This window comes from Panthera uncia, chromosome D1 (assembly GCF_023721935.1).
Source record: "Panthera uncia isolate 11264 chromosome D1, Puncia_PCG_1.0, whole genome shotgun sequence".
Lineage (NCBI taxonomy): Eukaryota > Metazoa > Chordata > Mammalia > Carnivora > Felidae > Panthera > Panthera uncia.
Genome location: NC_064808.1, coordinates 37026712 through 37054091, shown reverse-complemented (window position 1 = coordinate 37054091; position 27380 = coordinate 37026712). Strand labels below are relative to the sequence as shown.

The window sequence follows — 27380 nt, the reverse complement described above, 5'->3', positions numbered from 1 at the left end:
TAATGAGGGCTGGGATTGCTATTCCTTTTGTTGACTGTTCTAGCTCTAGCACCTTGTAAAGGGCCAGGCAGTGTGCTGAGCAGGTATTTATACTTATTTAATCCTGTGTCTACTTGGTCAGTAAAGAAATCTAATATGACACAGCTAGTAAATGACAGAGCCTGGGTTTAATCTCCAGTCCTCCTGACACAAAAAGGAATTCAAAGTCCTGTGCAGTGATGCAGAGAAAAAATAACTACAGTTGATTCCTGTTGTACATTTTTATTTGGCCAGGATACATCTGACTAGGTGTCCCATTTCCTCCATTTCCAGTCTATGGCAAATTTCTTACACACAAATACTATGTTCTATTAATATATATTTGTCTTTCTGATGCATCAGCTCATCAGGATTTACAGCAGGCAGGGTAAACTGAGCATCCTTTCTCAATTGCAGAGAAGCTGTGATAAAGAGCAATTCTCAGGATCCCTGGGAAATTTTAGTTAGCTCTTCCTTCTTGGGCTATTCTTCTGGGAACCCAAAGGACATTGGGCACTTTCACGTTGAGGCTTTAGTATCTCTTATTGCTCTGAGTATAGATAGTTAAAGAGAATCTGTTTAATGTGAAGTTTGAAATTCTTAAATTTTAAAGAAGAAAAGTGGCTTTAGGACTTTCTACATACTTGGTGTCTCAATCTATTTCCAAAAAGTGGATTTTTCTCCAAATCCAATTTAATGAATTTGCAATTCATTTGTAGTGAATAATTATTCACTGTTATTCATTAATGCTATTCTCATAGGTGATAAAAAAAACCCATTTCTTTTAGTGTTCTTGGACACATCTAAGTGCCCAGTCAAATAAGAGCTTGGACACATCTAAGTGCGCATTCAAATAAGAGCTTGGCCTTTCGTGAAGACACAACTGAAATATACCACTTAGTGTGTGATTAGTTCTGGTATAGATGCAAAAGTAGACTTTCCTTATTGTGTGTATATATCTCTATTATCTATATAGCCAGATACAGATATAGTGTTCTAGTTGGGTTTTTCATTTTCAAACATAATTTGTAATACATTTTCATACAGACAGTGTTCACAAAACATAGTAACTGACCCAGTAAACTACCCACTGAGTCAGAAGCAGGCCATTTGGTATCTACATCCTCACCTAGTGTATTTATTAATCCCTGGTGCCTGAGTATTGTATCCCTTTTGGTGAAATATAGGGGGATAACTTAAATGCTTCAGTTTTTAATGTAGCATTCTTAAAGTTCATTACACTTGTCCTAAGTAGGGATGGAAATATGATTTTTTATTCAAACATATGTTTAGAAACTGTTGTCTACCGGATACCTAAATTGCATCTAATGGTTTTGAAAAGCCTTAGGTAGCAATGTTTAACTTAGCATCTGTTAACTTATCTGTACATGGAATCTTCTTAACATGAGAAACCTAGTGTCTTGTGGAACACCTTGTAGAAAATGGTTTACTACATAATGTGTTACTGTGTGTTTACTACATAATTATTGGCTCTAATACTATTTACAGATATGGGGATTCCTAGAAATCTCTGGACAGTTACCTTACAAATGTAAGGATTTTCTAACATGAGTATAATGAGTTGTAGAACTTACTTTAATGCAAACTCTACAAAATCTGTTGATCTTTCATAATTTGCCTGATCTATGCATTATAAATTTAATTTTTGTGAATAATGATTGAGAATAGTGTCTCATGTTTTCCCTCCTTTGTTAAAGTTTGGGTGTGATGATGCTGAATGTGTGACCATTAACCTTGTGTGTGCATTGTCGTTTATAAACTGCTTAAAAATACATTATTTCCTTAATCTCCTATGAGCTCCCATAAGATAAGGATTCTCATTCTTAGAATATTTTGTAGACAAGGAGATAGACATCCAGAGAGGTGAAATGGCACACCCAGGATCCACAGCCAGGCATTGAACCCAGTTAAATTAAATCTTAGTCCAAGTTTATGGGTCTTTTCCTGTTGTCCTCTCTTGAAACATATGTTGTTTGTTGAACACTTAAAGTACACAAGGCACTTTTATTAGCATGGAGCATAGGCTCCACGAGGTCAGCCATTTTTGTTTGATTTCTCCCCTGTGGAGTTTCTAGCAGATAGCAGCTTCTGGATGAGTAATTATTGAGTGCATAAAGGGATGGAAGAACCACAGTAATTAGGCTGCTGCTATTTGTTCATACACTTTATATGTTTTTATGTTAAATACTTCACATACTATGTCATGTTTTTCATATCATGCCCTGATAAAAATACTAATATTTTCATTTTACAGATGAAGAACTGAGGCCAGGAAAAGTCAAAGGGCTTACCTGAGGTTACTTGGCTAGTTAAGTGTTGGAGTTAGGCCTCTTTAAGTCCATAAGTTTCGTTCTCAGCTCTGCAGGAGCAAATTGAAGCTCAGATGTACTTAAACCTGTGTTGTCTTCTACCTCATCTGGCTGTTTCTGTACCAAACTGCGTCATTTCTCTGGACCGAATTCAGCCTTAGGGTAGACAAATGATGAACATAGTGCACCTCTTCAATGACAGTCAGTGTGCTAAGCATTTTGTAGGTGTTGTTTCCTTAAATTTCCCACCTACACAAGCTAAGTACTATTATTGCTGTATTCCTATTAAGAAGATGATTGACCTGCCCAAGGTTACACTGTTAATAAATGGTATGCCCACAACCCTCATCTCAGATGTATTTGTATCCATAAACAAAAGAACAAAAGCAGAGAGCAGGTTTCAAAGAAATGTAATAAATGTAATGAGCTTTGGTTTAATGCTGTTTTTACATTTCTTTCCTTGTAGTGGATCGGGAAGAGTTTGGACAACACTTGTTTCGTGATCCTAGGCTACACAGCTAAGGAATAGTCCCCTGTCGTAGATGCTTGCCTGTTTCCTAGATCCCTTTCCCAGTTCCTCCCTGTGGAGAACTTCCTGGAAGAAACTGGCTGAGTACTTGGCCTAGATCTGTCTGCCTTCTCACTGTCATCTCTTCCTTCCTCCACCAAGGCCCAGGGGTCCTCTGCCTCATCTTCCTCCTTAGGTTACCCTGCAAAATCAGCTACTCCTGCTTCTCCACTGGCTCTATTTCCTTTCGCTTTCTAATCCCACCAATTTCCCACTTTCTAATTATTATCAGCATCACTGATGCTTAGTGTGATAGGACACACTGTTTATCGTAGCCACAGATAGTTCCATTACAAAAAGAGGGAATGAGATTAGTGCCCCCCTCCTTCTCCCCCCTCCATATTTACTGGGAAAGACAAAGGATTTAAATTAAAGGATTAATTGGAAACCTCATAGGTGCACTTCATTTCTGGTCAACACAACCAAGTTCTTCTCTTGAAAGGTCAGTGAGTTTTTCCATAATTTTTAGCTGCTCTGTGAAAGGAACTGTAAATCTTTGTTTATTTGCTTTATAAATCTCCCTTCAGCTCATTTAGTACAGGGACAAACATCATAAATCTGTGGCTTTCTTTTAGACAACAACCGATGTTACTATAAAAGGAAACCTGGTCTACTAAAACTATAAGAAACTATCAGTACCAACTTTATCTGTGTGGAAGGTATGTGTGCTTTGTGTTAGAAAAAAAACTCATACCCCTGGGCCTGCTTGTGTTATTTTCTACATAAATAGCATATTTTATAATGTTTCTCAAAGGAATGAAATAATCTTTGCCTTGAAATTGTATCTACTTTAAACCAGGCACCTTAAACTTATAAATAATGAGAATACAACGAAACAGATTAATGACGTGCTCAGAGAATGGCTTATTCTGGTTAACTGGGCATTTTGATTATCTGAGGAGAATGTCTTGGAAAGCCCCTTGGTGCACCCCTTTATTGTTAAAAAATCTAGTTTGAATTCCTGAATCCATTTTCTGGCTTTAGGGTGCACATGGGCATGTTTGTTGTTGAATTTCTGCTTAGTTGAGATGTTTGCTTGAGAATACTCACAAGGCCACCAGGCTAGTGTGGCCATTGATTCCCAGTCTCTGACTCATAATGCTAGGTGTGGGTGCTTGAAGACACAGCTTGGGAGGGGGTTGTTTGCCCTCCTTAACATTTGGGTTTTTTTTTTTTCCCTGAAGTGGCACATAACAGTGGAAGAATGGGATCTTCTTAAAGTCGGAGAGGATGTCTTATTCTTTTTTGCCTCTCCAGCACCTAGTACTCTTCATGGCAGTTTTTCTGAATATCTGATGATTTAAAATTGAAATATTTGAATCACTGATGTGTTAAATGTTTTGGATAGTTGATTTCCCTCCCTCCCTTTCTTTCTCTGCAGTTACTGAGCACTTGTTTTTGAATATTCTCCCAGGTGCTGGGCCTACCAAGAAAGGAGATTCATACTCCCTTTTACACATCAGATATTGTGTTGAGTGCTTTAACATATATCAGCGTATCTAATGGTCCTTTTACACTGTACAGTACATTCTGAAGTTCGGATTTTTAAAGAGGAGGATCTAGGGGCACCTGGGTGGCTCAGTCGGTTAAACATCTGACTCTTGGTTTCAGCTCAGGTCATGATCTCATGGTTTTGAGAGTTTGAGCCTGTGTCAGTCTCTGCATTGGCAGCAGGGAGCTTGCTTGGGTCTCTCTCTCTCTCTCTCTCTCTCTCTCTCTCTCTCTTTCTGCCCCTCCCCTACTCAGGTTCCCCCCCCCTCTCTCTCTCTCAAAAAAAAAAAACTTCAAAAAAAATAAAGAAGAGGATCTAAATCCCAGCAGGATTAGGGCTAGGATTGACATTTAGGTCAGCTCGTTGCATACCTGTTCTTTCATCCTTGTTTCCTGAATGGCTGAGCAGCAGAATCTCCTGGAAACTTCTACAAAGATTCCATTTGCTAGGACCCTTCCCTGACTCAGAGTCAGAGTAAAATCTTTAGAGACCCTAGCCACCAAGAAGTCTGTGATGTATGCCTTCCACTGGTAATTTGATATTTTTGTAAATTATAATCATAAAGAGGTCCTGTGAAATTCTTAACTCTTCTTAGGATAATTCCTTAAGAACTTTGAGAATATTATATATCAGTTTGTCTTCAAATTTATTTCTCTCTCTCTACACCTTTACGTTGCTGATTCCCTACCCAATAGTCTGGCTATTGGATAGCTCAGCAGTTCTTGGACCTTGGAATTCTGAGGTGCAGCTAGGGAGCAGTTTGCCAGATATTTTTGATTCTACCCCCTCTGTTTGCCAGGGAATGGGTTATAAGCAGGGAGGAGTTATAAGCGGAAGTGATGTGTCTAGCTTCCAAACCACAATATGTTGGGTAATTGTTGGGTAAGAACCTTTACAATTCCTTCCTTTTGGCAGTAGCAACTAGCAATCCCAGATAAGGGCTGCCGTGTGGACCCAAGTTCCAGAGGATTATAGCGATCCAGGATTTCTGCTGACTTGCAGTGAAGATGTGACTTGAGTTAAATGAACTTTGGTTATTTGAGGTACTGAGATATTGGGGTTATTTGTTACTCAACTAAAACCTGGAATAGCCATATGTGGAAACCACCATTTTGTGTCATCCAAGATACTTGAAAACTGAGTGTAGTATTTTGTGGGACAGATAGGAAGGGAAAAGGATGGCAGACAGTAGGAAAGACATCTGTATTTTGAAACTTGATTCATCGAATTCTTTTTTCATTTTAGAAGTGATTTGAGAGGAATGTATAGAAGTTGAGAAAAGAATTTCAGTAGGGACTATGAATTGCTGATCTGGGGATATCTTGCATATCTCAAAGGCAAATCAATGGGTGTGACAGAAAATAGGTTGGTGAGTAGGGCATGATGTGGAAATACTGTTGGGTAGTTTATTATACCTAGAATGTGAATTATATGTGGGCAAGTGGTAGAAGATAAGCAATTAATGTTCTTAACTATGGTTATTACCGGTGCCTACTGGATACCTCTTGTCTTTGGAGCAGCACAGTGCCATGTCAGACCTGCTGTCTTTTTTTTTTTTCCATGTTATTGATTGATTGATTGATTGAGAGAGTGCAAGTCGGGGGAGGGCAGAGAGAGAGAAAGAGGATCTAAAGGGGGCTCTGTGTTGACAGTAGTGGGCTCAATGTGGAGCTCAGACTCAAGAACTGTGAGATCATGACCTGAGCTGAAGTCAGACAATCAACTGACTGAGCCACCCTGGCACCTCATAGACCTGCTACCTTAATTTTATGAATAGTTTGTAAAAATCATTAGACCTTTGACAAACTCAGTTAAGTGTGTAACACTTGTCTTGGCTCTATTCTGATATTTCACTTATAGTTTTCCTTATATCAATAAGCTAAGAATTTAGATGTGTATTAGATTGAGAGTTGCCTGTCAGAAAATTTCCCTCTAAGAAACCCGTGAAATAAGGACCCAGTGGTGATGCAGAAGTGTGCTGATTGTACTGATTTTTTTTTTTTTTTGATGTGCCAGTGACAGAAATCCAAACTCAAAATGGTGTAAGCAGAGAAAATTTATGGACTCAAATAACTGAAAATGTACAAGTAGCTTTCAAGGGAGGCTGGATCCAGGGCTCACACAATGTCACCAGGACTATTTGTACTTATCTCTGGATTTTGTTGTTTTGATTCACAGGCGGATCTGTTCGAGTGCTACCACCAGCTTCACTCTTGTCTTTATAAGTGATCCCACTCATTTTAGCAAGAGTCAGAGAATTGAGTCTCACTGGTGTGGTTTGGGTCTGATATTTGGCCCTGAAGCACTCATAGTATCCAGGAAGCTGTGGCATCCTGATCAGCCAGTCCTGGGGCACAGTCTCGTGCCTGGCACAGGATGGGTCACTTCCAGTCAGTCGTGTGGGTTGCTCAAAGGAAGCTCAGGGTGTTTTGTCAGAAGTGTGAGGATGGATTTTGGGGAGGAAAAGACAACACCTGTGCTCTACTATGATGTCTTTCAATTTTGCCGATAAGGGAACTGTAAAAATGATAATGGTTTGATAATGATTTCAGTGGTGAAAGCACTGAATTTAGATTCAGGAGAACGAGATTTAAGCCCCCATTTACTACTCTCTGGCCCGGTGATCTAATCCCCAGGTGCTTCTTTGCTTGTCTGCTGACTGGTGGCATGATGGCCTGAGCAACATGCTGGTATGAGATAACAGGATATTACCAATGACTTGACCAAGGTCATATGGTCACTAAGGGCAGAACTAGAAGTGGAGTCTCAGTCTACCAGCATTAAAGCCAGAATATTTTAATAGCAGTCATGAAAGTACTCCGGAAGACTTGAAGAATTATGCCAATGTGATTTTCTGTTTCTAAAAAGTTGTTTGTGGGTGGAATTTTGGTTAGTCAAATGATTTTAGAAGGGCAGTGCTTACCATTTTAAGGATTTCTGTGGTTAATTATTTAGAATTTCTTTAAGTGAAAAAAAACCCAACTAACCAATTTACTTTGTTTTGGTAAATATTTTTCAGATACCACCTTTAGAGAAGGTCAGGTCTAATTACGTTATTTTAAGATTCAATCTTGATTTTCATTGTTTTAGCATAATGTAGTGGGAAGAGAACAAACTTGGGGATCAGAAAGACGGGGTCTGTTTCTGTTTGGCTCCTTATAAACTTTGTTGCTGTGGGAAAGTTGTTGAGTTTCTGTGAGCCTGTGCATGTTCATCCTTGGTAGTTTTTCCTATTACTGCCCTTAATAGCATTCTTCCCTTTCCAATTCTCGCCCCACCTGCACCTTGTGAAGACACATGGTGCTGTGACCTGAAGCTTGGAATTCTTGTTCCCTCTTGGCTCCTGTTTCTTTCTTCAGCCATTCAGTGGTGGGGCTCTCCAAGGCTTGATCCTAGACATTGTCTGTGCTCAGTCCCTATTCCCTGTCTCCCTTGCCTCATCTTTGTCAGTGCCTTGTTTGTTTAGCTCTGATGAATGAATGACACACTCTGGACCCCCAGCTGAGATCTCTGTCTAAACTTTATGCCTGCATGTCTAATTACATTCTTGAGAGCTCTACCCGGATGTCTCAAAGGACCTCAAATGCAGTGTGGCCAGAACAGATGTATTACCTTCCCCCAGAACACCTGCCCTTCTTCTAGTGTTTCCTCTGTGAATGATAGTACCAGCCATCCTGTTACACAAGCCACAGATTTATGAGACATTGTTAATGCTTTCCTCTCCTTCACTCCAATGTCCAATCCATCACCAAGTTGGCTTGATTTTATCTACTGGGTGTCTTTTCAATTCATCCAGTTCTGCTCACATTCCCTGACTCCCTCTAGACACAGCTTTTTTTTTTTTTTTTTTTTTTTTTTTTTTTGGTCTCTCATCCCAACTGTGGAAGTAGCTTCTTCATTCTGGCTGTGATTGGTTTTGCACACTAAAATACAAAACTGATGGTACTGTCCTCCCTAGTCTTAGTGCATGGATCCCCATTGCTTGTAGGAGAAAGATGCATCCTTATCACAGGCCTCAAGGACCTTGAGAATTTCTCTTCTGGTCTCACTTTGCATCTTGCTCCCCATTTCTCTCCACCCATACCAGGTGTCTCTAACAATCTGCCTGTTCTTTTGCATGCGGCATCCCTTCCCAGTTCCTTATAACTTGGGACATTGTTATCTGCTGCCTTTTCTTTAGATCTTAGATCAGTTACTTACCTTTTCAGTAGAACTCACCACCTGGGTCACACTGCTGATATATACTCTCCTGGGGCCATATGTCTTTGCTTTGTTTTACTCTTATGGTGCTAATTGTGCATTTGTTTCCATGATTTTTTGATGATTCCATTCTTTCGAATTCACTCCTCCCACCCCACCCCTGAACATTGTATCCCTAGCATCTAATAAAGTGTTTGTCATATTGGGTAACAAATATCTCTTATTTTAGTATCTCTTATTTTAGTGAAAAAGCATGATCTCTAAAGACAGCCAGACTTGGATATATCCTGGCCTTGCTGCTTAGTTACCCAGTTTGAGTGAATTACTTGAAATATGTAGGTTTCTGGTTCCCTCATCTGCAAAATACTACTAATTCAAAAAACTACCAGTTCTACCTCATAGGTTGGAATCAGATGAGATAATGTAGTAAGCTAGCTACCTCGTGTGGAGCCTGATAGATGGTGGAAACTAAAAAAAAAAAAAAAAAAAAAGTTCATTCCCTTCCTTCTCCCCTCGCACTTCCCTTAGAGTATGACACATTATGTTTCATAAATGTTGGAAAATTGGGAAGCTCTTCTCTGTACATTTTTCTTATCTTTATAGCCATCTTTTTTAGCCTAGACTGGGCATCTGCATGACTTTTACTGGAGGCTGTTCAATTCATTAGTGATGAGTCATCACCATCATGTGTCCTCTTGGTCCGTGCAGGATCACATGGCCCCTTAATAGCCTCAGTTTATGATGATGGGCCATTTGCTGAGAGATGGGAGTAATTTGCTTAGTTTTGAAGGTACATTAACTTGATTTGGTCACTAAGACCCGATGATTAAATTTCTTTTTGGAGTACCCAAATAGCATCTCTTACTTGAACTCTCTTTGGTTGCAAACCAGGTTTCAATGAATTAAAAAAAAAAAAAAAAAAAAAAACAACCCTACTATCCTGACCAAGTTAGTGATTTTCTCCCAGTGTCCCTAGTTTCTTCAAGGTTCTGGGTTGATTAGGTCAACTCCATTTGCTGGAAAATGTTAACAACCTATTTTTTTTTTTAAATCTGATTTACCTAGTCAGCTTACCAGAATTATTACATCAGTAGTCGAGTACCTATGAATGAGAAGAGTAGATGTGCCATTAGGAGGAGATGAGGTCAGATAGTTGCTTTTCACTGCATAGATCCTGCTTCATTCCAAGAATGTAAGACAACATTCAAGAATATAAAAGTACAGTGAAATAGTAGAAATGATTTCTAAACTAAAATCCCACTGGGCAGTAAAATCATAGCTAGATTAGAAAGACAGGAAGTTTTATACCTGAACTTCTGCCCATAAGGCTATGTAATTAGTAAAATTGAGCTGTACATGTTTATTGCACAAAAGAGGAACCATGATTAGTTGCAAAATTCATGCTGTCCATGCTCAAAATGGTGCCATTTTCTGGGAAGAAGGAGTGTTTTAGATCGCTGCCACTGTCTTGTGAGGCTCTACTGAAGGACTTCACCTCTTTGATCTCTGTTTCCTTCTTTGTCATGAGGAAGTTGTAATCAGAATTAGAAGTCACAAGTTGGTGTTCTGCGGGACAAATCTGACCTGCAGACTTGTCTGTCTTATAAGGCATTTTAGAGAGACTTGCATTTGATGCCTCTTGGCACAGTTTGTAGGCTTTCAGTTTGCCTTTGGCTCTTGTGGTACACCGGGCTCTCTCCTCTGGAAGAAGATTCCAGGGAGCCCCAGAAATGCAGGCCATGCAGTGCCTCAAGCTAGTTTCAAAGGAGTGGGTGTTTGATCAGGACTTTTCAGGGTTCCAGGGCCCTCCTTCATGTTCTACCATTTTGTAGTCCTTCCCCATTTCTAGCGGTCTACCAGGGAGTTGACTGTCCACATCCTAGAGGGAGATAGAGGTCAGATGACTCAGAAATATGGCACTTGTCAACTGGCCACTGTCCCCTTTTCCCATAATTGGGAGATGCTTATCCTGTTTGTCTTTCTCTGTCTTCTCCCCATGAGCCTTTGGCAACTGCAATCTTCAGGACCTGCTCAAGGACCTAGAAGTCTCTGATTTTATTAGGTACAAGTGGCTCATAAACTTCAGCTTTCATCGTCATCTAGAGCCAGATGGCTGGGCCCCCCAGAGTTTCTGATTGAATTGGTCTAGGGTAATAATTTGGAGCTTGATAATGTGGCATTTTTTCATGTTTTCAGATGATACAGTATCCTCCCTCATTCCTGATGGCATGAACACACTTTTAGTACCACTGTTCTAGAAATTTGGGTTCCTTTTTACCTTTCTTAAGCCCATATCAATACAACAGATGACTGTGGGCCTCATATAGGCCTTACACCACAATGATAGGGAAGTATAGCACTGTCTCAGAGAGTTAGAAAATTCAGGGATGGCCTACTGGCTCTTCTTTTTATCCTTCTAATTTTATAGCCTTCATAGCATTATATATAAAATCATTTTCCTGCATAAAATTTAAAAAAATTACACACAAAATTTAATGGGATTGAAGAGTTAAGTATTTTAAAGAATTAAGGGCATCTTCGTGGCTCAGTCAGTTAAGCATCTGACTCTTGATTTCGGCTCAGGTCATGATCTCATGGTTAGTGGGATTGACCCCTGCATCGGGCTCTGCTAACAGCAGAGCTTGCTTGCGATTCTCTCTTTCCTCTCTCTCTGCCCCTTGCTCCACTTGCATGTTCTCTCTCAAAATAAACTTAAAAAAAAATTAATCCAGAAGAAAAGTGCAGAACATGTGATACAATATTTGCCTCATATAATTTCTGGCATATGGTAGGTGATAATCAAAATGGCTTTTTTTTTAAACAGGCAATGTTTCACCCCTGTGGCGTTTCTTTCTTTCTTTTTTTAATGTTTATTCATTTTTGAGAGAGAGAGAGAGAGAGAGAGAGAGAGAGAGAGAAGCAGACCATGAGTGGGGGAGGGGGAGGGACAGGGAGAGAGAGAGGGAAACACAGAATCTGAAGCAGGCTCCAAGCTCGGAGCTCTCAGCACACAGCCCCACACAGGGCTTGTACTCAAGAACCGTGAAATCATCACCTGAGCTGAAGTCAGACACTCAACTGACTGAGCCCCCCCCCACCCCCCCCCCCCCGCCCCCAGGCGTCCCTCTTTTTTAATTGTAATGAGAAAGGTCAAAGTCATTTTAGTGAGGGTAGAGTTTGCTCCAGATGCATTCTGTTTATTATTCTCCCTTTGCAACCCTCCTCAACTAGCTTGTCCCGTGTTATATGTACTCTTATCTGATAAAAATGTGTACACAATAGGTTCTGGAGACAGAGTGTGCAGGTCTAAATCTCTCCTTTATCAGTTACTAGCTGTGAATGTTGGGAAAGTTACTTTTGTGCCTCATTTTTTCTCATCTGAGTTATGGTGTTAATAATAGCACTTACACCACTGCTCTAAGGGTAAAATAATACATGTAAAGGGTTCGAGCAGTGCTTGAGGCATTTTAGTGTAATGGAGTTCTTGCCTTTTTCTGGGGCATAGGGCATTTTGTGGAAATGACTTTCTGATTCTGAAAACCACAATCTGTTGTTTCCCACCTAAAGAAAACTAAGGTATAAGAAAGATTTGGATTTGTCTGTTCTTATAAAGACTAGTAATCATCCACAGCTCGGCTGTCTGGCTTGGGCTTCACTTATATCTTCCATTAGAGAATATGACTGTGATGTGGTATCTTCACTCTGCTATTTGGTATTTGGAATCCCCTGTTGTTTAAAGAAATGTTTCCTTAATTTGATAAATTCCCCCTTGCTATTTTTTTCCTTGCTTTCCTTGCTATTTTATCACATCGGGGTGGACTGCATTTCAGACTTAACATCCCTTCTTAGCAGACGTTAGTCATTTGAGTCAGAATTGAACGACCTATCATGGTAAATAATAGCTGTGAATTTAATCCCACAAGCCCTATTATCATCGGTTGGTAGATAATACTGGCAACATCTTATGCTCATAATACTTACATATTTTTATCCAGAGCTTTTTCTTACCGGATTGTCAGAACACCTCAGGGAGGTTGTTACTTTCTTGAGTTTCTACCAAATAGAGCTTGGAGTTGAACAGACCTGTGTTGTCCACTTGACTTTCCCACTGCCTATTTAGCCTCAAAGTGCTTAACCTCTCTGAGCCTCAGTTTCTCCATCTGTAGTGCCCTTTTATGGTATTGAAGTACATGTCGGTTGAGTCACTGGCCTACACTCATACAGCCAACAAGTAGCAGAACTGGGTATAAATCCAGGTGCATGTGACACAGAAGCCTCTCATTTATTATTTTCTGCAGTTTCTGAAGAGGGTGGTGGGTGGTTTGTGGTCTGTGGTTCTAAATATCTGTGAGGTGAATGAAGCCTGGGACTCCCTGAGAAAGGGCTGTTGTCCCAATGGTTTGGTTGCAGCAGATAAGCTAGGTGGGCCCCATCCCTGGGCAAGGACCTCTTCCAGCTCTGTGCTGACAGAAGAAGCCTATTCCCAGACTCATTGCAAAAAGGGTGATGGATACAAACATTGAAACTGTTTTTAATTGTCTTGGTTCTTCCACTTTGCTGTTATGTTTTCTGTTCCACTGCCTTCTTGACTTTGACCTTCTTTTTAGGCCTTGAACTCATCCAGTATTAGGGAGAATTGAATGTAACTGGCCCCTTGAACAGTGTGAAATCAGTTGGGTGGAAAGGAACTGTAGTCATTGCCCTCAGTTTTTGACTCTACAACATCCTGGGCAGATTTCACAGCTTTCTAGAGACTTCTATGTATAAAAAGCTCAGTATATTGGGGCGCCTGGGTGGCTCAGTCGGTTGAGCGTCTGACTTCAGCTCAGGTCATGATCTCGCAGTCTGTGAGTTCGAGCCCCACGTCAGGCTCTGTGCTGACAGCTCAGAGCCTGGAGCCTGTTTCGGATTCTGTGTCTCCCTCTCTCTCTGACCCTCCCCTGTTCATGCTCTGTCTCAAAAATAAATAAAAACATTAAAAAAATTTTTAAAAAAAAGCTCAGTATAGTTTGGGACTGGAATCTCCTATCCAATTTAATGCTTTTCTTTTCCTTGTTAGCACTGCTTAAGCTTTGGCCTGAGGAAGTGTAGCCTGGCTTTTCAATTCTGCCTCCTCTTGGGCATACAAATACAAGTCCTTCCATGAGGCTGTGTAAGGTCTGTGGCAAGTCTCCTGGGCCTCCCTCCCATTGCTGGCATTCCTAACATTGAGATTCCCTTCTGCCTGGTCTCTCCTAGCTAACCACCACACCCTTTCTTCATCTTTTAGCTGAAACTGTGATAGTTTCTTGCTGCCAGGGTCTCTTTACTCAACTGACAACTCTTGAATGTGGCCCAGTCCACATGGCTCAGGTCTGGCTACCTTTTCACACGCTCACTGGGCACCGAGGAGGCATGTGTTCTTGTCATGCTAGTACCAGGAGTGTGGGATGCTTCTCTGCTAACAGCTCTTTCTGCCCTGCCTTTTCTTTCCAGTGCTCTTCCCCCCCTCTGCTCAGACACAGAGATGATGAGTAAGTTCATTGCATAAATAGATCCAGCTGAACAATAGCATTCCAGCCTCTCCTCCTTGGTAGTGCGCCCAATCTCTTGAAAAGCATCCTTAAGTGGTCAGAGCATTTGGTATGGTGGTAATGAGTCACAGTACCTCATCCTGTCTCCTTGTTCCTTAATCCTTTGCTTCTAGAGAGCAGTGAGGGGAACCTGGAAAATGGTATTTGGCACCCACTTGTTTTTAATGTTTGTAAAAATTTAGTACTTGATCTCTTTCTGTCCTCTACTTTGAGACTGATTCTGGTTAAGAAGGGAAGTCCTGGTCAGCATCTTAGGGCACTCGCTTCTCTGTTGTGTCCCAGCTGCTTCCTTGGCCATGCCCGTCTTCTGGTGCTTTCCACTCCTGGATTTCTCATTTTACTATTTTTTGGACTAGGCTCTGATTCCTGAAAAAAACTCCAATGTTTGCCCAACTAGTCCAGCTTTTCCATATATGTTCCAGCTTTTTACAGAGGGAATAATCTTAAATTCTCCAAAGAGGGTCCGAGTGACCACTGGTCTGGTGATAAAGTCTAGAGCCATATGCCCAATGGGAGGGAAGTCTTGCCTGCTGAGGGGGGTACATGCCCTAGAATGTCTTCTGCTGTCTCATTATTTCTGTTTGACATCAACATTTATGGCAACCGATGGTTTTGTTGTAACACATTGTCTTGGTTCCTGTAGATCAGTAGGCTGGGCTGACTGTATAAATCCACTGTTTAACTGTTACTGGGACTCTTGAGGTATGTGTGTGTTTTTTTTAATGTTTATTTATTTTTGAGAGACAGAGGGCAAGCGGGGGAAGGGCAGAGAGAGAGGGAGGCCCAAAATCTGAAGCAGGCTCCAGGCTCTGAGCTGTCAGCACAGAGCCCAGTGTGGGGCTCAAACTCAAAAACCTTGAGATCATGACCTGAGCTGAAGTCGGACACTTCACTGACTGAGCCATCCAGGCGCCCCTCTGAGGTGTATTTTCAAGAAGGGAAAGGCAAAGTAAATTCACCTTCATTGTGTGCCTACTAACCTTTGTACAGTTGTTCTCATTCAATTTTCCCAATGGCTGTGTTTGGTAGATGATCTTACTCCCATTTTAAGGAGATGTAACTTGAGGCTCTGAGAAATCTAAGTCACATGCCCATTCTGGCTAGAGTCAGGGCTAGAATAAAAATTCAGATTGTTCTCATTCCAAAATCCTTAGGTCTTTGCCCTACATAAAAATGAAAAGACGTCAGAGGAGGTGTTTTGGGCCAGGCCAGCACATTGGCATCAGCGTTAGGGTGGTTGTATAAACTGGCATGGGCTTCAGGGAACAGCTTTTGGCACTGGCACTTACCTCCCGGGAGCACATGAATGGTTAGTTCCTGGCCTGAGGAGTGGCTGCTCTCGAACTAGAACCTGCTCTGGAAAGATGCTTGCTACTCCACCCTGGCTTTCCATCTCCAAGCTTATCATTATGCACATTACTCGCAGCAGCAGAGGAAGTTAATTTGGCAGAAGGAAATTAAACTCGTCTCTTATTCTTCATTCCCCCAGAAGTGTTGTACTTGAGGAGAATCACATTCCCAAGGTGATAGGTATTGTGCAGAAAGGGCACAGCAACCCCCCTCCTTCCTTTGTTCCTCCAAAGCCTGTGTAGAGTGCAAAAAAAAAAAAAAAATGCTGAAAATATTTTTATTTAACCCAAAAACATTTTTATGAAGACAAAGATACTTACATGCAAGGTTATTAATTCAGAGTTACAGGCTGCTGAATATGTAAGTAAAAACAGTTCCTGGGGCAGCTCTGTAAACAGGGCTTTGCAGATGAGGAGGCCAGGCAGGAGACTGTTTTCATTTCAGTGTGATCTCAATTACTGTACTCACACCTCACAAATATGACTGGATTTCTGGGTTTCTTGCTCAGGCTGTGATTTTAATTTCTGTCCTTTCCTTTAAACTGGATTCTTTGCATATTTCATTGCTGTCTAGGATGCTGGAAGCTAGGGTTTGTAGTCTGCCAGAGGGCTGAATGTTTTTTGGAAATTTAGAGCCTTGAAAATTATTTGGCTCAATCTGCTTATCTTATAGATTGGGAGAGGAGATCCAAAGAAGTTAAAAAGCTGGGTATTCGTTGTAGTTTCTGCCACTTACAAGATGGTGGTCGTTCTGGCCTGATATGAGTTCAGGTGTTGGGTAATCAGTACAGCCTGGAGCAAAATGTTACCTGTCCCATGTCTGGGGCTCTTGCCACTGGGTCAGAATGACTGCTGCTCCCCCAGCTGACTTGTCATTTTTCACACTTCTTAGAAACTGAGTCCCAGGCATGGTGCTCATCAGTGCCTTAGCTTTTAGGGAAGGGAGTTTTGTCTGCCTAGAATGCCCCCCTCTTGTGTGCCTGGCAAACGCTTACATGGTATTTCTGACTGAATTTAGATGCCACTTCCATGAAGCCTTCTTTGACTCCCCCAGACAGACTTCAGTATTCTCTTGACTGAGTTTCTGTTTTATATGTTCTACTTATTATACCATAATCGTGATGCTGTGACTGATGGGTGACATGTTACTCGCTGCAGTGGGCTAGGAGTATCTTGAGGGCACTCACAAGCCTAGGGTTGGTGCCTTTACCTGTTTGCTGACTAAATGAGTACACAGCAGTGCTAGGCTGTGGCCAGGATGTTGGTGAGACTTTTGTTGCAACACATGAGGGAACTTGCCATCCCTTCTTACTTAGACATAGCAGCTGTGGACAGCCGTTTGCTAGTGTCCAACAGATTGGCCACCAAAGAGAGTCTTGATGAATATACTTAATGTATTTTGTTGAAAAGAAAAAAAAAAAAGAAATCAGTATGAGCCAATGTGACTGAATAAGAAATATGTGTTTGTTCTCTGCTCCTCTCCTTTCCTGGCACATTTGGCACAGAGCTCCTAAAACCCTTGGAATCTGCTAAAATGATACATGTCTTTTTGTATGCTGGTGAGATGACTGGTGGCTGGGGGCTCCTGGGTAACCTCTGGATGGGAGCTGGTTGCCGGGGAAATCAACCATATGATTAGACAGCTGGAATTTTCAGTCCTGTACAACCTTTTATATAGGAGAGGGGCTGGAAGTTAAAGCTTCCATAAGAAACTAACGGAAAAGGGGCACCTGGGTGGCTTAGTTGTTTAAGTGTCCGACTTGCGCTCAGGTCATGATCTTGTGGTTCTTGGGTTCGAGCCCTGGGTTGGGCTCTGTGCTAACAGTTTGGAGCCTGGAGCCTGCTTCAGATTCTGTATCTTCCTCTCTTTCTGTGCACCTCCTCTCCCACCGCCCCCCACTCACACTCTTGTCTCCTTCTCTCTCAAAAATAAACAAACATAAAAAAATTAAAAAAAGGAAACTAACTGAATGGATTGGGAGAGCTTCTGGATTGGTGAATAAGAACATGTGCTAGGAAGATAGCACACTCCAAACTCTGTGGGGACAGTAGCTCCTGTGCTCAGGACCCTTCCCGACTTCACCCTGCACATCTTTTCATCTGGATGTTCATTTTTGTCCTTTAAAATATCCTTTCTAATAAATTAGTAATAGTAAATAACTTTTCTGAGTTCTGGGAGCCGTTCTAGAAACTTACCAAACCCAAGGGAAGAGGTCGTGGAAATCCCTGATTTATAGCCAGCCCGTCAGTCATTCTGGACCTGCTGTTGGTGTCACAGATGGGTGTAGCCTCTTGTAGGACTAAGTACTTAACCTGTGGGACCCGACTTTACCTCCAGGTAGATAGTGTCAGAATTGAATTGCAGGAGCCCCAACTGGTGTCTGGGGAATTGATCACTGTGGGGAAAAAACACTCATACATTTGGATGAGAAGTGTTTTGTGAGTACAGGAAACGAGGGATTTTCCTTTGATTACATTTTTCTTTTAGGCAGCAATCACCACTTTCTCCATCCTCAGTGAAATTTTATAAAGTAAGTGTGATTCCTATATCCTTCCATCTCTTCAGAGATAATCGTGTAAAGATAAATAAGCTGTGGTAGTCATATAATTTCTATTTAGCTTACAAATAATGCCTTGGCTAATTAAAACAACTTTTAAGGAGTCTAATTTACTTTGTCATTGCAGCTGAGCATTTGGATGCTGGGCTTAGAGACACATACACCCATTTCCCCCACATACGGCACACTATCAAAAACAATCATGATACAAACTCAGCAGGCCAATTTTGAAAATAAGCACAGAGTATTGTCATGAAAAAACATGAAGATTCCCTGAACAGCCAAATACTGCAATAAAAGAAATGTGATGAAACCTTGGTGAGATCTAACAGAACTATCTATAGTGCAGCAGTGCCTGGACAGGCTCACAGTAGCATGCCTGTTTTTATGATCTGATTTATTGTTCACTGTGGTTGAAAGAGCAGAAAGCCAGTCAGCTAAAAGCTATGCTTTCTAAGTACCCACAATTAAAAGTAAGAAAGGACAGCAAATGCATTTGCTAATGAACAGAAAGTTTCTCATGCTGAAAAACGTAAAGCCAAGCAGTGGAAATTTGTGGGGAAAATGTAAAAATTATACGTGTTCCCAAAGTGGCACAGTAAGGATATTTACATCCACGCTTGCAGTCCATGGTCCTCGTTTTCCAAATCTGCCATTGTACTTACAAGTGAATTAGTTTAAATTTTATATTACAAGTGCCAGGCCTTAGAGGAGCTGAACTAGAATTATTTGTTGTCCCCTGGAGTTACTTTAGTTATTTCAGTGTAATATCCTGCTGAGATTTATATGAAAATGAATTTTAATTTCTAATAAGGTAACCGTATGCTTTGGAGGGTGTTGCATAAAGTGTCATAAATAATTATTGTTTCTAACACACTCAACCATGCGACCATCAGACCTTATTTGCACCACTCACATTAGACCTGGATTTTAGCTCTTGCCATATTCCACCATGCTTTTCTTCCGATCTTGAAATAACGACAGGAGAGCTACCCTGGTGGAAACCATAGAGGCAGAAACATCCTTCTTCCCTTCTAGGTTCTTTGACTGGCCAAATAGTTAAATTGACAGAAGACAGATTAACAGAAGAAAAACAAATTTTAATTTTGTACGTACAGAAGTCCCAAAGATAGGAGACTTAAGGGCAGGTTAGACAGTGGAGGGTTTTATACTGTCCCTAAGGGATGGGATAGGACCTTGGAGCTTCAAAGGGGAGAGGAGGTCAAGGTCATGGGACCATAAGAAGAGTAGATATTTGGTAATTGGAAGTTTGCCTTGCCATGTGGACAAGTCTTTGAAATAAAGGTCAACTCTGGTAATAGCTCTTGTTCTGGTACAGGCCCCCTATCTAAATTCCTTTAGGTGGTTAAGGGAGAGGTAAAAGATTTTCCTGAGTTTGCTAGACCTTAATTGCTTTCAGCTCAAAATAATTCACATGCCAAAGTGGCATATTTCGGGGTCATGGATTCTCCCCCCTCAAAACTTTTCTCTTTCTGCTCACTTACATAATATTTTATTTTAGAACCACGAGGTCCACAAGGGAGGCAGGTATCCCACAGACTTGGTGTTATTTTTTTCACTCCTAATTGCTGCAAAGAAAATTGATCACATTAGGCATGGTGTATATGAATTGTCCAGAGGAATTAACTTGGCTCATCCTTTCCCTGTGATTAATAGTTATTAATTTCAATAACTGTGAATAAGAGTCAGAGGAAGCAAAGAAAAAAAAATCACCTTCCATAAATAGTTTCACTTTTCACATCCCAGAAGAGCAGAGTGACTCCTTATCTCACTCCTCCCTTTTGTTATCCCTTCACCCATCTTTCTTTGCTTTACTGGGTGTCCATCAGTAAGTCAATTAGCACATATTTATGTGCTGCCCTGTTCCATGCTGGGCAGTGTAGGACATTGAAAGAAGAGTAAGACATGGTTTCTACCTTTCATAAATCACTTCCTTAGAGCTAGTCAGGCTTCCTGGAATGCTACAGAATGTAAGTGGAAGAGAAAATTCAGACAAATGTTGGGTCCCTGGGAGCTGAACCACGTGGGTTTCATGAAGAAGGTGAGTTGAAGAATGAACAAGATCTGGATGGAAGGAAAAAGGGAGAGATTTTTTGCTCATTCTTCAGAGGTTTATCCTAATATGGTAATCTTCAGGTACCAGGGTTGAAATCAATGCCCTACTATTCAGTGTATGGTAGCCCCACCCTTGCTTCTCCACGGTTTCACTTACCCGCCATCACCAGGAGTCTGGAAGGAGATGATCCGCCTCCCAACATACCGTCAGAAGGCCAATAGTATCGTAACACCGCGACATGAGGCCGATGTCATTCACCTCCAGTCATCTCTTCATGTGGGCATTTTAGCATTTCACATCTTCATAAGAAGGTGAGTACAGTACAATGAGATATTATGAGAGAAAGGCCACGTTCACATAAGTTTCATTACAGTGTATAATAGTTGTTCTATTACTAGTTATCGTTAATCTCTTATTGTGCCTACTTTCCAAGTTAAATGTTATCATTGGTGTGTCTGTAGAAGAAAGGAACTTAGTGTCTATGATACCAATACTGTTCTCAGTTTCAGGCATCCACGGAGTGGTCTTATCTGCAGATAAGCAGCGACCACTGTATGAGAATTTATTTTCTTCAGTGTGATCCAATTCCCATGACTTACTCTTGATAAAAGGAGGAGGAAGTGCCAATCCTTGGATCTCTATTCAAAGTCAAAAGCTCTCTCACAGCTTTTGGACACTTCCCCTTTCCCCTCATCTTCTCAAGGTGACACTTGTTCTTCTGGCAGATGAGTTGGGGTGTCTGGTCTGAGCATTATTCTTCCAAGCTGCTTTATTCTATCTTACCTTGGGAAAGTTGTAGTTCATCATAATCGTTGGGTGGTGGTCTCTGTTCTTCTGTATCCTGGTGGAGGTTTCCATGCAAGATGAGCGCTCCCAGAGAGCCTTTCCATCCTGATGTCTATTGTTTCCACCTCTGCTGTCACTGGAGCTGCTGATTCTCTGAGACCTAATTGCAGCTCCCATTTGCTCACTTGCCTGGGCAGCCCACTTTGGGATGATTCTGCCCCTCACTCCTGTGGCCCCTTCCTGATGATCTCACCAGCTAGCATGCTTTGTAAACTTTTCATGGTGGGGAAACTGTGGATTCCTTCCTGCTTATACCTAGGATCTGAGGAACTGTTGATACTCTTTCTGCCTAAATCTGCCACACCACTATTGGTGTTCACCTGCAACTCCTTTATTGGTGTGGGGGCTCACTGTAGGAAGATCACCTTAGACACTTCCAAATGCCAACTGAGTGGTGAATTCTTTGTTCTTATATCTTCCTCTATCCTGTGTAGAGTTTATTTATTTTTGAGAGAGAGAAAGAAAGAAAAGGAAAGGGGCAGAGGGAGAGGGAGACAGAGAATCCCAAGCAGGCTCCACACCATCAGCACAAAGCCCGATATGGGGCTTGAACTCATGAACCCTGAGATGACCTGAGCTGAATTCAAGAGAACCCTGTTCTGTGTAGAGTTTTTATCTTCTTGGTGCCTGTGCCCCCACAAAACTAAGGAGCTGGGGGTATTAGGTCCTTAATGCTTTCATTCTTCATATATCCTCTCTGAATCTCCTCCACTTCCATGTTGCCCCCACTGGAAAATCTTCAGTTTCCTTTTTATGTAGTAGGAAATTCCCCAATGTCAGACTTTGTTTTCCTACTTCATGGGCCTACTTGCATTTTGCTTTGGCAAAAAAACTCGTATCTTCAATGATGAGAAAAACTGTAGGAGAAGAAAAGCTGCTACTACAAAACTAGATTATCAAGAGGAAACATACATCAAGAAATAGTTCACAAAATCTATCTACTAAAAAGTACGATGTATGACCAAATGTGCCCAACGGTATTTTTCTGATTTACAATTCAATAGCATAGTGAAGATGGCAGCCGCTTTGGACTTAAGACGTGCGGTACCCTGACACCAAATCAGTCGTATCTGTGAGATAGAACAAGACTAGATGTTGGGCATCACTGACAGCTAAAGGATGAGACGGGAGGGCTCAGCAGTTCCTCTGTACTTTATGACCCAGAGAACTGGGGTCAAATTAGGAGTCCATCTTCCCAAACCAGCCTGAAAAAGAGAATAATGCTAAATACAACATGTTATCTTTGATGGAACCCTGGAACAGAAAAAAAGGCATTAGTGGAAAAAACTGAAATATGAATGAAGTCTGGAGTTAGTAGTAACATCTCAATGTTGGTTTCTTTGTTTTGACAAATCCACCGTGGCAATGTAAGATCTTAACATGAGAGGAAACTGTATTAGAGGTGTTTAGGAACTCTCTGGACTATCTCTGTAACTTTTACATGAGTTTAAAATTATTCCATAATAGAAAGTTTATTCATTATTGAAAAAATTTTCAAGTTTGTTTGTTTGTTTATTTTGAGAGTGAGCACACAAGTAGGGGAGGAACAGAGAGAGGGAGAGAGAGAATCCCAAGAAGATTGTGCACTAAGAGTGCAGAGCCTGATTCTGGGTTGAACCCATGAACTGTGAGATCATGACCTGAATTGAAATCAAGTGTTAGACGTTTAACCAACTGAGCCACCTACTTAAAAATAATGGAAAGTTTATTTTAAATATGTTACTTATACCTACGGGAAAGCCAGAAAGCAAGAGGCAAAATGCAAACTGTTACACTGATTGCTACAATCTTGTTTCTTGTTTTGGTATTTTCAGATTTTTTAAATTATAAGAATGTTAAATAAAGCCCTTAAATTTCTTTCTTTGGAGATACACACACACACACACACACACACACACACACACGTATATATATGCATGTATATGTGTACACATATTTCATTGTTTTATTTACATGTGTTTAGATATTTAGATATGTAAAAAAGAAAAAAAAACCCTTTCTTCCAATACTTTTGATAGACTGATCCTCCATAAGAATGTAAACCATCCTGCATTTAAGAGATTCAGGGTAGATAATGTAAGGTTTTTTTTTTTTCCAGTTTCTTTTAGCTATAGCTGATTTTTTTGCTGTTGCTGTTTCTGAAGTTTTTTCTTAAGGTTGTATTTTTATGCTCTCAGTTTACAATCTTTTTTTCTGCAATGATGATGGTGACAATTTCCATTAAGCACCACATACATCGCCTTCTACCATCTTTATGTACCTCCGGTCCTATTATTGCCAAAATTAATCTTCTTTCCTACATGTGTAAACCCTGTGACACAAAATACATCTTGTGAGCTATTGAGCTGAAGCAGTGGCTAATTTAACAGCTTTAGTTTGGTCAATAATGTTGACCAGTAGGAAAACATTCATGGTCTTCTGTCTTCCTGCTGGTGAGCATTATTAACTTGGCAGTCTAATGAGTTATCTTCAAAATTTCCCTCGGTATATACCTCTGTGTAAGAGGAGATTGGATTAAATTCAATCTATATAATGCCAGGGATGATGAAAATTGCATGTCTTTCCTTCTTGGAAAGACTCTTTTTATGGAACTTTTTCTTCTTTCTATAATGCCACCTTTGCTTAAAATGAAATGCACATTTTTAGTAGGAACCAGACACTCCTATCACTTGACAAACAACAAAGTTAACTTGAAACGTCAAATGAATGAGATTATATGTTAGGCTAGACTCAGGTTTGCAAAAAGGCTCATGGTGTCCAACTTTGGAATACGTGGTGGTTTTTGGTATATTCTGTGCTGTGTCCCTACCTTAAACCAGTGATGGATGTCAAACGCCAGGATTAGGGTGCCCACCCTGCAAGATTGGCAGAAACCCTGTTATAGAAGAGTACTGTACATAAAACATGTACTGCAACCTGCTGCTTAGTTCTGTTATTATGCTTTCTCTACTTGCCCATCATTGTTGGTGCTTTTCAAAGAGTTAAGACTCCATTAGGCTTTGACATGTGATGATACCATTTCATCCTGATGTTAGTCTACAGCTTTGCTTTGGTCCTACATGCCAGTGATTGGCATCTTGGCATCACTCTGTTGTATGACACTTAGTGATTACAGCACATAGAAACACTCAGCTGGTTCTTTAGATTTTTCCACCCTAAAAATTCACGCCTCCAGTTTGAATTTTCTTTGATTTCATGCTATTTATATTTCCAAGGCCAGACTGTGGAGCCTTTAAGGGTTGCTGAGGAGCGTCCATTGAACTCACTCTTCAAAATAGTCCCCCTTCCTCTAGTGGCTAAATTAGTACTAGCTCTTCAAGTCCAACACTAATGGTGGCATTGAAAACAGGTGACCTGTTAAAGCATCACTTGCTTACTAATGTTCTTCCTCTGGACTTTGTTCTGTTTTGTTTTTAAAAACTCACTGATAAAACATTGAAACCTCTGCAAAAAACCCCAACTTCCTTTACTTGAGTTTTATCTCTAACTTTTAAAGGGCATAGATTATTTTTTTTAAACTTAATTTTTAAGCTGTTTTAACTGGAAATGTCTCAGCTTCAAATAAGATGGTTTCTGTTGTTCTGTTCATTATTCTGTCAAAGTTTTAGCTTCTAATCTGCCACCTGCTCTGTAAAGGACATCAATACACCAGAGTGTGTTGGCTAATTATATCTGATTACTTGGAAGGTCATATGAAGGCTTTGAGTGTGTGTGTTTGGGTGGCAATGTTTAGAGTGTTGATGGATGAGGTCCCTCCCATCCCCACAGGGCAAATAAATAGGGGTGGACAAAAGGTGTTGGCAGTGATTGACTAAATCACAATGAAAGATGTGGATCTGGCCTTGGGAAACTTTTCTTTCCTAATCACCTGAAATTCATAGTTACTGTTTGACCTTGAATAAAAACCTTAATCCAGTTTCTTATGTTGCTGAAGGGTGTTGAGTTTCAAGGTCATTCTAAAAATGTTTTTGAGTGTAACTTACTTCTTGAATTGTCCAGTCATCTAAATCCTGTCTTTTGGGGCTCAGAGTTAGAGCTTCAGAGTTGTTACTGGCCTTTGATCTTTGGTCAGAATCCTCTGAAGGTGTTGGATTTTCTTTTTTCTCTTAGGCTTTGTATTCTTAATATTCTTTGTCCTAGCAATTATGGGCGTACATACTCTAAAAAAAGCTAAAGAAAACACGGGAAAGATAAAGATAGCTCTTATTAACTTTCCAATTTTTATTTTATTTTTTTGAAAGCAAGAAATTCCATAGGAGAAAACATTATAATGCCTCCAGTTCCTCCCAACAGAGTACGTATGACTGGGTTTATATAGATCAGATAAATTGCTTTTTTACAAGCTACAGCAGAAGGTGAAGCTTTTGATAGCCATTCTTTCTGGACATAAATGTTCTTTATGTAGCAGGATGTTAAAATACTACTCTTTCTGTCCCATAGAGGGAAGCTCACAGGCATAGAACAGAATAAGTGGTAACTCCCTATTTCCAGGGGGAGATGTTGGACCACTTAAGTAGGACTTAAGAAGAGGTAGGTGGTGCCTAGGAAATTGTCTTGACCACCCACTGCATCTCGTTAAAAAGGTTGGAGAAGAAAGAAAGAGATCAAAGAATGCTAGGAGTCTTTTTTTTTTTTTTTTGACAACATTGTTAAACTTTTCTACCTTTGGGAAGGGGGGAGGGGGGATTTCTTCTTCCTCTTGAGCCTGGTGAGAAGAACTTCAAGAGTACTCCAAGAGAATTTGTGTTTCTGGGAGCTTGGGGAAGTCAGTGGCCTGGTGTCTGACTCACACCTTATACAACCTGAGGAATGAGAGCTGGAGTAAATGCCTTGGGCAGCTGGGAAAGGGGCTCCAAATGAAAGACTTGCATTCCCAGTTTGAGTCACATTTCACAAATCCCTGGTGTGTCATTTGGGTTTTCTGAGATCCAGTTAGAAGGGAAAATCATTTATTGGGGAAGTGGGGAAGGCTTGTGAAAAATGAAGCAGGAAGCAGCAGCATTGGGCAGGAACAACTGCAGACCACATGGCGGAGTCTTGGCCAGTCAGTGGAGAAATCCCGAATAGAGTGTCGGAGAGAAGGAATCCCATGCTGGTCATTAATGGCCTTCACTCACGCTTCTGCAGTGCTCAGGCCCTGGCTGGAGACCGTCCAGGAAGAATGTGACGTCAGGTCTAATGCTGCTGCTGCGGGATGATGCAGATAGGGGTTCTTGGCCAACTGGGCTTTTCACAACTCAACAGCAAGATCTTTCTTCAAGAGAGCTGAGAAGCACATCTCTGTGGCTACCAGGAATGACAAACTGCTTCTCCGTACGCTCCCCAAACATTCCAGCGTCTCTGTGTGTCAGATTTCTGAGGAGACTCTAGGCACCTATTAGGGCCATAAAAGGCTTCAGATCAGAGGAATATGGAGGCTGAGCAAGAATGTGCTATGACAGTTCCCTACATTAATTAACAAAAGGAAAGGCTTTGCAGATATGTGGGCGTTCTGACCATTCTGTCTTGGATGAATGTTGTATCCACACCAGTGAATGGGAACTGGTAATGGTTGGAGGCTAGGGGGAATGGAGAGTGTTCTTGCTTATTTGGGCAGTTCATTCCATTTTATTGTACCAAAAAACTTTAATCTTAATAAAGATTACACAGAGCAGGGGGAAGCTATACTTGGGAACTTTTTCATCCAGAAAAGTCCTGTAGACTTACACCAAGCCTCCCTCCCCTTTCCCCCCAAGAGTCCTATCTCCTGCTCCTTTCAAAGAGTGTGACATTCAGTGTGGTAGGTGTGACTGCTCAGGGACTGCTTGACTGTGAGAGCTACCCAATCTTACGGCTCCCAGCCAGTGGGAAACTTTCCTCCTCTGCTAAGTCACTTTGGTGAGGCGTACTGTCTGTAAGCTTGCTCTTCTGCCAATCTGTTGCCTCCTACAGCTGTCACGTGCAGTCTCCTGCCACGTCCACTTGCAGCGGACTCACTTTTGCAACCTTTGGCTACTCTAGGAGCAATCTTGAATGCTAAGAGTTTCTCCTAATGCCCCCAGGTTCTCTGTCCCTAGGGTGTTGCCTTGAATCCTCAAAAGCATGACTGTAATTTTTAACCACAAATAGAAGAGTATTAGATTAATATTTTATCCACTAATGCAATTGCTACATTTTGTATTTTAAAATGTACTCTTCGTTAATTAATTAATTGAACAAGTGTGTGTGGGCCATCTCCTTTGTCCAGGCTCTGGGTTACATTTGGGAATAAAGTACTTTAGATTTAGTCTCTGACTTTAGGAGGCCCCCCACAGTCTTTAAATTTTTCTATAAATCATGCCTACAAGCATAGAACTATATGTTTTGATTTAGCTTTATCGATTCCTGGGT

At 41.0% G+C, this 27380-nt stretch overlaps 1 protein-coding gene across 2 annotated transcripts in view; it reads left to right on the top strand.

The window, feature by feature from the left end:
• The window catches only part of NELL1 (neural EGFL like 1), an 877100-nt gene that overhangs the window by 245400 nt on the left and 604320 nt on the right, over positions 1-27380 (top strand). The gene's annotated exons all lie outside the window — the stretch shown is intronic.